The following is a 9,811-nucleotide window of genomic DNA, read 5'->3' on the forward strand; positions in this document are numbered from 1 at the left end:
CCTAGAAAGTAGCTAAAGGCAGGCCCCCACCCATCGCGCAGAAAAACTGGCAGGAAGGCCCCAGGCATCGAAGCAGCAGTTTCTTCCTGTCCTCAGGCAGCAGTTCACCTGGAGGAGCAGGATCTGGGGGTGAGCGTGGCCTCAGGGTCCAGGGATGGGGCTGCTCCAGTTTCTCCTGCTTCAGGGAGGAGAGGAAAGCACCCTGTTCTCTGTTTTGGGGTAATTTGGGGTACAAGGTGTGATCGAAAGGGGATTTCCCACAGCCCCAGCATGCAGGCCAGACTTTGCACTTTCAACCTCTCCTTCCTGAGTGAAACTTCATTGTTTATTTACTACCACATCTTTCCAACAAGTTGAGATAATAGACAACACGGACCACGTATGACCAGAGTAAACCAACAGGAAAAAAATGAATTTTTTTAAAAGTTTGTTTATATTTTTAGTAATCTCGGTACCCAAAGTGGGGCTCAAATTCACGAGATCAAGAGTCAGATGCTCTCCCAACTGAGTCAGCCAGGTGCCCCTAAATCAAGAGAAAAATTGGGGACTGAGAAAAGTTGAAGGATGTGAGCAAGAATGGCTGCTGATTGAGGGATGGTGAACAAGCAGGACGTTGGACTGGGAGCCTCCTGGGAGCCAAGGCAAAAGGAGGAAGCAGGGTCTGTTCTGTGGCTTTCCTTGTTAGAAGAGAAAATGTGTTCCAGTCTATCTGGGGAAATTATTCTTGACTCTGTATTCTAGAATTCTCCTGTAGGACTGTACACGATGTGGGCAGAGGCACTGAGAGGCCTGGAGGAGGTCCTTGGGTAGCTGGCAGCCCAACACTGGAGACAGTGCAATAGATGACTTTTGGCCTGTGTGAAGGGGTTCCTGATGTCAGGGTGACCTCTCCCAGCGTCAAAAGACCTGAACCTTGTGTGTGCCTGCCTAGCCCACTTGGGCCAGTGTGCTGGCTTGAATTTGTGGGGTTTTGTTTTGTTTTGTTTTTCCAGCTCCTCCTGTTACTTAGTTGAGCTTCCAGGAGCCAAGTGCACAAGACAAGGAGGAGGCTGCTGTCCTCTCTGCCACCAGATTGGCCTGCACACCCACCTGACGATAGAGCGCTGGGTGGTAATCCTGTTGGTCTGGGTCCTGGGACAGAACTGGTGGACGTTTACTCTTCTGGTTTCTCCCATGGGTGGCACAACCAGGAGGAAACCCAGCTTGATTGGGAATCACTGAGCCTGGGGCCATCTCAAACGTGTCTGGAAAGGACCAACCCTGGGAATGGTGGGTAAGGGGGGGGTACTTCCTATTGGTTTGCAAGGCAACAAGGGAGAGAGCTTTCCAGTTCAGGGGCAGGCTCCAGGGCTGGGAATCAGGACCCTGCTTCCGTGTGTCAGAGCCATAGTGAATTTACTCAGGCTTGGGCAAGTGTCTGCCTCCTGCCACTTCCATCTGCCCCTCTGCACGTTTGATGTGTGCCTTGTGCTTGCCTGAAGTTGTTGGAGCCAAAGGGAGCCATGGAGGGGTGGGGAAAACCAATTGCTATTGGTCACCAGGGACGGGGGCCTCTGCCCTTCTGTCCTAGTACTTCCCACCACCCGGTGCTACAAGCCACTGGCCCATCTGGAGAGGGGGCTCATTCCCAGCACCACCACCACCCCCAGCTGGGGCTACATTTGCCATCCTGGTGTCTGCGTCCTGCTCCTCACGGGCCCTGCAAGGTACCTCGTAATGCCTGCATCCTCTGCACACACCCTTCAGCCCCCCAGCTGTGGGGTGGTCCCACTCCCTGCCTCACTGTCCTGAACAGGCCCTTCTTGGCTCCTTGGTTCTGCACAAGGTCTTCCCACTGGCTGGAGTGCCCTCCCCTTTCTCTCTACTGGCAAATGGTGACTTTCTGGAACATGCCAGGGAAGTGTTACCTTCTCTCTGAAGTCTCTCTTGACCCCCTTTGACCTCCTCACAGGTGTTTCTGCGCCCCCACCGTGTCTCAGGACCCAGTTCCCCACACCACACACGTAGGCAACAGCCTCTCTCTTTTATAGCCCTTGTCACGCTGCCTTGTGATCAATTTATGGGTTTGTCTCTACATTAGCCTTTGCATCTGCAAGGGCCGGGAGTGTGTCCTGCTGCTTCTGGGCGCACCGCAGATTAGGTACTGATGATTCTTTGAAGACTGAGCAGCCTCCTTGGCCACCCCTGGGACTGGTTGCAGCAACGGAGAACTGAGCCCCCAGTCTCTGCCCAGTCACCAGCTGCCTGTAGGAGCTCCTGCCTGCCTCCCCCACCCCACCCATGGCTTTGTCCAACCTTCCCTCCAGGGTGCCTACCCACCTAGGCCTGGGACATAGCTCTGACAGTTGGAGACACAAATCCTGTTTGTACTGCCCAAAGCTTGGCCTTTTACCAGTTGGAATCTTCTGTGGCCACAGAGCTGGGCTTCCTATGCCAGCCGCAACCCTCTGTGTCCCCAGGAGTATCCCTTCTCCAAACCGATCTGTCCTCACTCTGCATCCCCACCTGGCCAGGCCCACCCAGTTCTCAGGGACCTTCCCAGGCAGAGCTGGGAACAAAGCATGGTTTGTGACAGTTGTGTCAACACTGGATGGATGGCCTTGGTTCACCCTGCATCTTGGAAACAACGCCTGCCTCCCTGGTGCCCACACCTAGTCAACTCCTCCTGAGGACCCACGGGCTACAGGGAGCCTCCTGACACCCTTCTCTCCTAGCACCTAGAAAGCCCTAGGGGCTTAGCCCAGTGAGTGGGGATTTCACAGTCCGGGAAGAGAGAGAGACCTTGATCTAGATTGATTAGGCTAGCTAGATGCTTAATAATTAAACCTGACCCATTCCCAGCCACACACACCCTGCAGCCAAGAATCCCCGGAGAACAGGGGCTGAGAAGAAAGCCGGGAAGCTCAGTGTGGGCCCAGCTCCCCAAGCCCTGGGGGTGAAATAGCCTCTTACGAGTCTGAGTCTCGGGGCTCCTCCTTCCCACCTACCAGAGGTCCTATGAGTCCACTGCCTAAGTAAAGCTTTCCTGGTTTTCCCACAGGCTCTGAGCAGACCTTGGGCAACAGTCGGGTGCAGCCAGCTGGTTCTGCCCTGGGGCAGGATTTGCAGATCAGATTGAACTTCGGCTCCACCTGCATTGACGCTAGATTTCCTCAGCTCCTTTGTGAGTGCCTCCAGAGCGGCCTCTCCCTTTCTTATCCGTGTTCCTGCTGCCCAGCTCCCTAAGGGGCCACAGACTCCCAGCAGGTCCAGTACCAGCTTTGTGTCTGACCCCGGCACAGGAGCAGCATTCAGCTCACGCAGGGAGGATCTAGTCAGCCAGGATGCATTTCACCCTCCCAACAGGGACCCCCTAAGTTCTCCCAACATCTTCCTCAGCCACAAGGACCCTGAGACTCCGGTTGGCTGCTGGACAACTTGGAAGCTGAGGACCCCACCACCAGGGCTCAACCAGGCAGCCAAAGTGGGGTTCCTTCATTCCTTCCCCACTCGGCAGATTAACCCTCTGGTTTTTCCCTGTTTTTTTTTTTTTTTCCCCTGACACCCTAGGGAAGCATGATCTCCTCTCTAGAGACCACCTTTACAAGCCACATCTCCCCAGAGCTGATAGGCAGTGGCAGCCATTCTTTTAGCACATTGACCAGCCTGTTGTGATTTGTTTGTATTTGGGAGGGTGGGGAGGAGCGGCTTCTCCAGCTCTGTAGTGCCTCGGCCTCAGGCCAGCCCTCCTGACCTCCCTCCCTGGAAAACAGGCCATTGCCCTGGCCCTGCCTTCCTCCTCCTGGCACTATGAGATAGGACAGAAAGGCCTGGGCTTACTGTTTGAGCTCAGGTGCACGTGTGCAATGTGTGTTCGCACCTGCGTGCATGGGTGCCTGTAGATGTACACGTATGTGAAGCTTCTGGAAAGCAATAGTCACAGGTGGAGGTTTAAAATCTGAGCCTTAAAAAAAAAATCTGAGCCTTCCCAGTATGTGCAATCATAGTTAGCACTCCTATCCTGCCCCTTGGAGCTGGGTGCATCCAGCTCTGTCTCCACCCACACTGTGATCTATCTGCCTGTACTCTCACTCCTGGCCCAAGAGTTGTTCCTTTGGGATTATTCAAAGTCTCTTTCCCTTGCCTTGCTAAAGAACGGCCTAACCACCAAGCATTTGCCCCTTCCTTTCTTATTAGGTAGGACAGGTCAGTCTGCAGGGCTGGGAAGGTACTCTTTGCAGATGGCTGAGACAGACTCCCACAGAGAAGAGGGGAGAGAGAGAGAGGGGAAGAGCAGGAGGGAGAGGAAGAAAGGAATGTTCTCTTTCTGGGGAGGATGTCAGGGAGGCTCTGACTTGTCCTTGTGGACAGTACAGATTCCAGGATGGGGAGGCAGAGAGGCATCCAGCCAGCTCGAAGGTGTTAGAGAGGTAGAAGCCAAAAGAAATGGAAGCAGGGATTTAAGGACACGTTGTTACCGATTACATGTTTGATCTCATTGTTCTTTGAATGACCCAAATAACGTTTTTCCTTTAATCTAAAACAGCATCAATTGTAAATTTCAGCTTTATTTTTTGTTCTAGGAGGAAGGAAAAAACACCTGCCAATTAAATTCTAAGCAAGTGTTCTTACCCAGTCATTTGTTAGATGCAGCCTGCCTTCAGGGATGTTACATTGTGAAAAATTGCATGTGTTTAAATGTATGAAAAAAAAGAAAAAAAAATAAATGTATGCATATGATACTTTGGATTCTTTACCATTCAGTAGCCTGCTAGGACTAGCCCCAGTGTGGGGCTCTTAGATTTATTGCCTGCAGTCATGTGTCTGCTTGTCCTCCAGCCCCACCCCCACCCATCCCAAGGAGGGACACTGACTCTCACCCTGGTCAGCTTCATGACACCTACTAAAGGCGCCTGGCACGTTGTAGGGACACACTCAACTGAACTTTATGGAGCAACCACATATTCGCAGGGTGTGGGGGCTGCAGTCGGATCCTCTCCTAATGTCTTCATAAATATTTTCACTTAAATGACAGTCTGAAAGATAGATAGGACCGTCTGACATCTGGGTGACCACAGGCCCTGATTTCAGTGCTCTGATGCGTGTGTGGAGTTATGATGGCCTTGGTGCCAGTAGTGTATCAATTACTCCAATTATCTCAGGTTCTTGGGGAAAGCGTAGATGAGGACTTAGCACCCAATGAATGTTTGTGCACGCTGCAGGAAGGAGGAGAAGGTTCTGCAGCAGTTTTAAGAAAGAAACATGTTGAGGCACCTGTGTGACTCAGTGGGGTTAGCATCTGACTTTGAGTCAGGTCATGATCTCAGGGTCCTGAGGTCAAGGCCCTCTGCTTGTACTCTCTCTCAAACAAATAAAATCTTAAAAGAAAAAAGAAAGAAATATGGTAGTAACTGAGAGCTTGGGGACAGATCAGATTGCCTACTGAGAAGAAAGGGGGTTTTATGACAGCACCCCCAAAGAGTGGCATCATTTAAGGACGTGCAAAGGAGTCTAAGAAAAAGTAGCCAGAGAATCTCTCGGAGGAAACCTGGGAGAGTGCCATTAAGGAGATCCAAGAAAGAGAATATTTCAAGAGAGAAGAGCTAGTCATTGAAGGTAAATAGCTGAACTGCTGTTCTGTAATCCTGCTAGATTGTATTTGTTCAGTGCTAATTAGTTGAGTGAGTCACACTGAGGATACACAGAAGATGCAGGTGTTCAGAGGTAAATGTGGAGAAGGCTAGACAGGTAGAGTTGCATTTGAACCAATGCCATTTTAAAACTGCAATCTCTGTCTATGATAGATGGGCAGTAGAGACAGTCATTCTCATCTCCAGCTTCTGACACGTGAATCCCCTCTGCCTTGCCCGGCTCCCCACCCCTGAGGGCCCACTGGGTTCCAATTCCTGAGTCAGGCCTGACCAAGATAGGAAATGTCAGCAGTCACCGCTCCAGTATTGTTGATGGGATTCGCTAAAACACACCTGGCCCCTGAAAGTACACACCATTTGACCAAACCCAAGCCCTGCTCACTTGGTCCTGCCTGCTGGGCTGATTTCCGGATGCCAAATTGGCTGCAGGCCCCGGTGCCCGCAGGGGCTGGGCTGCTGCCTGAGCACCTTCTCCTAAGCTGTGACCCATTCTCCTGCCTGACCCTGGCCCCAGGCTCCCTCAGGAACAGGACTGTCCCCTAGCCCAGACACCTATTCTTACCCTATTGAACTGTACGATTGGTTGTGTTGCCTGTGTAGCGACCATTCCCTCCTCTTCCTGTGAGAGAACTGCTCTTTCTGGTGGGAACCTATTTGCTGTGATTTGGGCAGGTAGAAACATCCCATCCAGCTGGGAGAGCTGTTCACATGATCAAGGCCTGACCAATCAGAACACCTCACCCTCCTCTTCACAGTGACTGATTCCGGAGAGGAAGGAATGTGACCCAAGTGAAAATCAATATCTTTTGATTTCCTGTGATTTTTGCCCGAACTATCCAGAAAAAAACGGAAAACAAAAATGAAAAACCAGCATCCTCCAATTCTGGGGTTGCAATCTTTAAGTCTCTGGTTCTCCCAGTGGGGTCTAGAGATCACTGAGGGGGTCTCTGAGATCATTTCAGGGGATTAATAAGGTCAAAGCCATTTTTATAGTAACATCGAGATTTCGTGTGCCTTTTTCTCTGAGTTGACATTTTCACTGATAGTGCAGAAGCAATGCTGGGTAAAATTACTGGCACGTTGGCCTGAATCCAGGCAGTGGCACCAAAGCGGACTTGTAGTCACTGTGCTCTTCATTGCCACACATTTGCAGGGAACACAAAGCCAGTTGCACTTAAGAAATCTTGGGATAGGGCAGCCCTGGTGGTGCAGCGGCTTAGCGCTGCCTGCAGCCCAGGGCGTGATCCTGGAGACGGGGAATCGAGTCCCATGTGGGGCTCCCTGCATGGAGCCTGCTTCTCCCTCTGCCTGTGTCTCTGCCTCTCTCTCTCTCTCTCTCTCTGTCTCTCAGGAATAAATAAATAAAGTCTTTAAAAGAAATCTTGGGATGAACAGTAAAAATGATTAATTTTATTAAGCCTTAACCTTTGCCTATACATCTTTATTGGGTTGTGATGTGATGAAATGGGAAGTGCCCATAAAGCTTGGGGAAGCCATGAGAAGGCCCCCCTCAAATCTCCTGCCAGGGGAATGTCTGCCGTCCACTAGTTCCGCCACCTTGTTTTTGCCAAGCCATGCTTCTCTCGGTCTGCTCCCAGCTGATGCTCTAGCACTAACTCAAGTCCATTCTTGAGAGACATGGACCTCTAACCCTGGGTGACTTTGGCCTGAGGACTCTTGACTGGCCTCACTGCAGGCTGAGACATTTCCACCCCTCTCTCCTTTCCCCCGTTAGACCAGCATGGTGGTCTCAAGAGTCTCCTTTCTTCTCTAGCTCTCACTCTTTTTCCTTCACAGGTGATTTTCCCATCATGCCCGTCTAATCTCTCTTTGGTATTTGTTTCTGGAAGGTCCTACAGGTACAGAAAGTACTTTTGCGTAACAAAATACCATGATTGTCTCATGAAACACACTCATGTGATTGTTTGAGCCATGAGCAGCGTCAGCTGCTTTTTTCATAGAATACCATTTTGACTGAAAAGAATGACTGACTGGCAAACTGTAGTTTCTCAGACTTGGTATTTGGCAGACATTTCCTTAAAGATGAATGAAACAAGTTTGCCATTTCAAGGAAAACAAATGATAGTTCTGTTGTCAACAGTAAAATTTGAGCTTTGAAACAAAAATTGGAATTTTGAAAAGTCATATATCTTCACCATGGACTTCATAGCTTTCTAAAGCTTGAATGCTTGCTTTTCTGGTAAGATTGGTAGGGATGCTAAACAATAGGATATTGTGTAAGGAGAAGGGTCAACACTGAAAGATTCTGCAACCCTCAATGAACCAATACTTTTCAAATGCCTGGCCCATGATGTTTTTAAATCATTCATCGGCCATGGAGGGTGAGCCTGGGTGGCTCAATCAGTTAAGCTTCTGACTCTGGCTAAGCTTCTGACCCTTGATTTCAGCTCAGGTCATGATCTCAGGGTCGTAAGATCAAGCCCCATGTCAGCTCCATGCTCAGGAGGCTACCCCTCCCTCCACTTGTGCTCTCTCTCTTTCTCTTTACAATAAAAATAAAATATTTTTAAAAATCACTCACAAGTAGAAGACTTATTCACGGTGAAGGACAGATCAATGGATTTTCTTTATATTAATTTTTTTTTTTTTTAATTTTTTAAGTAATCTCTGCATCCAATATGGGACTCAAACTCACAACCCCAAGATCAAGCATCCAGTGCTCTACTGACTGACTAAGCCAGCCAGGCACCCCAGATCAATGGATTTTAGTATAACAGAGTATGAAAAGTTCATTGATATGGTTTCATACTCCACATTGCAATGACCCTTTAATAAACTACTGTTGAGGAGCAAAAATTCCTGTTCCCTTCAAGGTCCTTCTAGCTAGACCTAGAATCAAATTGACATGAGATAGATTAGCAGGAGAAAATGAAATTTAATAGCATAGGTACAAGGAATCTCCACAAACATGGAAATTCAGAAGCCAGGCAAATGAGGAATATATGTCATTCTGAACTTAAAAAGAAAGAGGTGGGGTCTGGGTGTTCAAAGGGAAGGAATACAAGCTTCCGGAAGAATGAAAAAGAGTAAATGTTTGGTAGACACATATTTGCTAGACCACTCAGAAACAATGGAAAAAAGAGAGGCCTTTGGCCAAACAGGCCTTGCCAGATTCCTCCTTGTCCACCATACTTGCTTTCTATCATAAAGCAGTGATCTATTGTGGTGATGCTTTTCCTGGAGAGAGTTCTCTACCTAAATTCTTTTTAGGCAGTTGTTGGGGGACGTAAAGAATTTTTCCTGAATCTGCTGGGTTTTGATAACTTTCTATTTTAAAAATTAAAAAAGGGAAGCCTGGGTGGCTCAGTGGTTTAGCACCTGCCTTGGGCTCAGGGCATGATCCTGGAGACCCGGGATCGAGTCCCATGTCAGTCTCCCTGCATGGAGTCTGCTTCTCCCTCTGTCTGTGTCTCTGCTTCTCTTTCTCTCTCTCGGTGTCTCTCCTGAATAAATAAATAAAATCTTTAAAAAATAATAAATATAAATAAAAATTAAAAAATTTTTAAGAGATTTTAGTTATTTATTTGAGAGAGAGAGAGAGAGAGAGAGAAAGAGAGAGAGAGATCATGAGCAGGGAACCTGATATAGGACTCGATCCCAGGACCCTAAGATCATGACCTGAGCTGAAGGCAGATGCCCAAATGACTGAGCCACCCAGGTGCCCCTGATTACTTTTTTTCCCCCCTGATTACTTTTTTTTTTTTTATTACTTTTTAACTCAAAATAATCTTCATGCAAAAGTGGCCCATCTTGGGGTGGCCTGCCCTTGGCTCCCAACACTACCATTTTTGAATTTTGGTGTAATATCAAAAAAGCATCACCACAACTATCTGAAAAGGTTATTAAAAGATTCTCCCCTTCTCTACCTACTTATCTTTGTGAGGCCAGATTTCTTCACATACTTCAACCAAAACAACATATTGCAACAAATTGAATTCAGAAGTAGATAGGTAAATTCAGCTATCTTCTCTTAATTTCAAGATTAAAGAGATCTGCAAAAATGTAAAAACCATTGTTTACTCTCTTCTTAGTAAATACTGTTTGTTCTGGAAAATATAATATTCTCATAGAAACTAGAAACATGTTCTTTATATTTACATGTAATGAGTTTCTTATTTTTTTAAATGAATTAATTATGCATGTTTTTATTTTTTTTTCAG

This window comes from Canis lupus, chromosome 28, assembly GCF_003254725.2.
Source record: "Canis lupus dingo isolate Sandy chromosome 28, ASM325472v2, whole genome shotgun sequence".
NCBI classification, from domain to species: domain Eukaryota; kingdom Metazoa; phylum Chordata; class Mammalia; order Carnivora; family Canidae; genus Canis; species Canis lupus.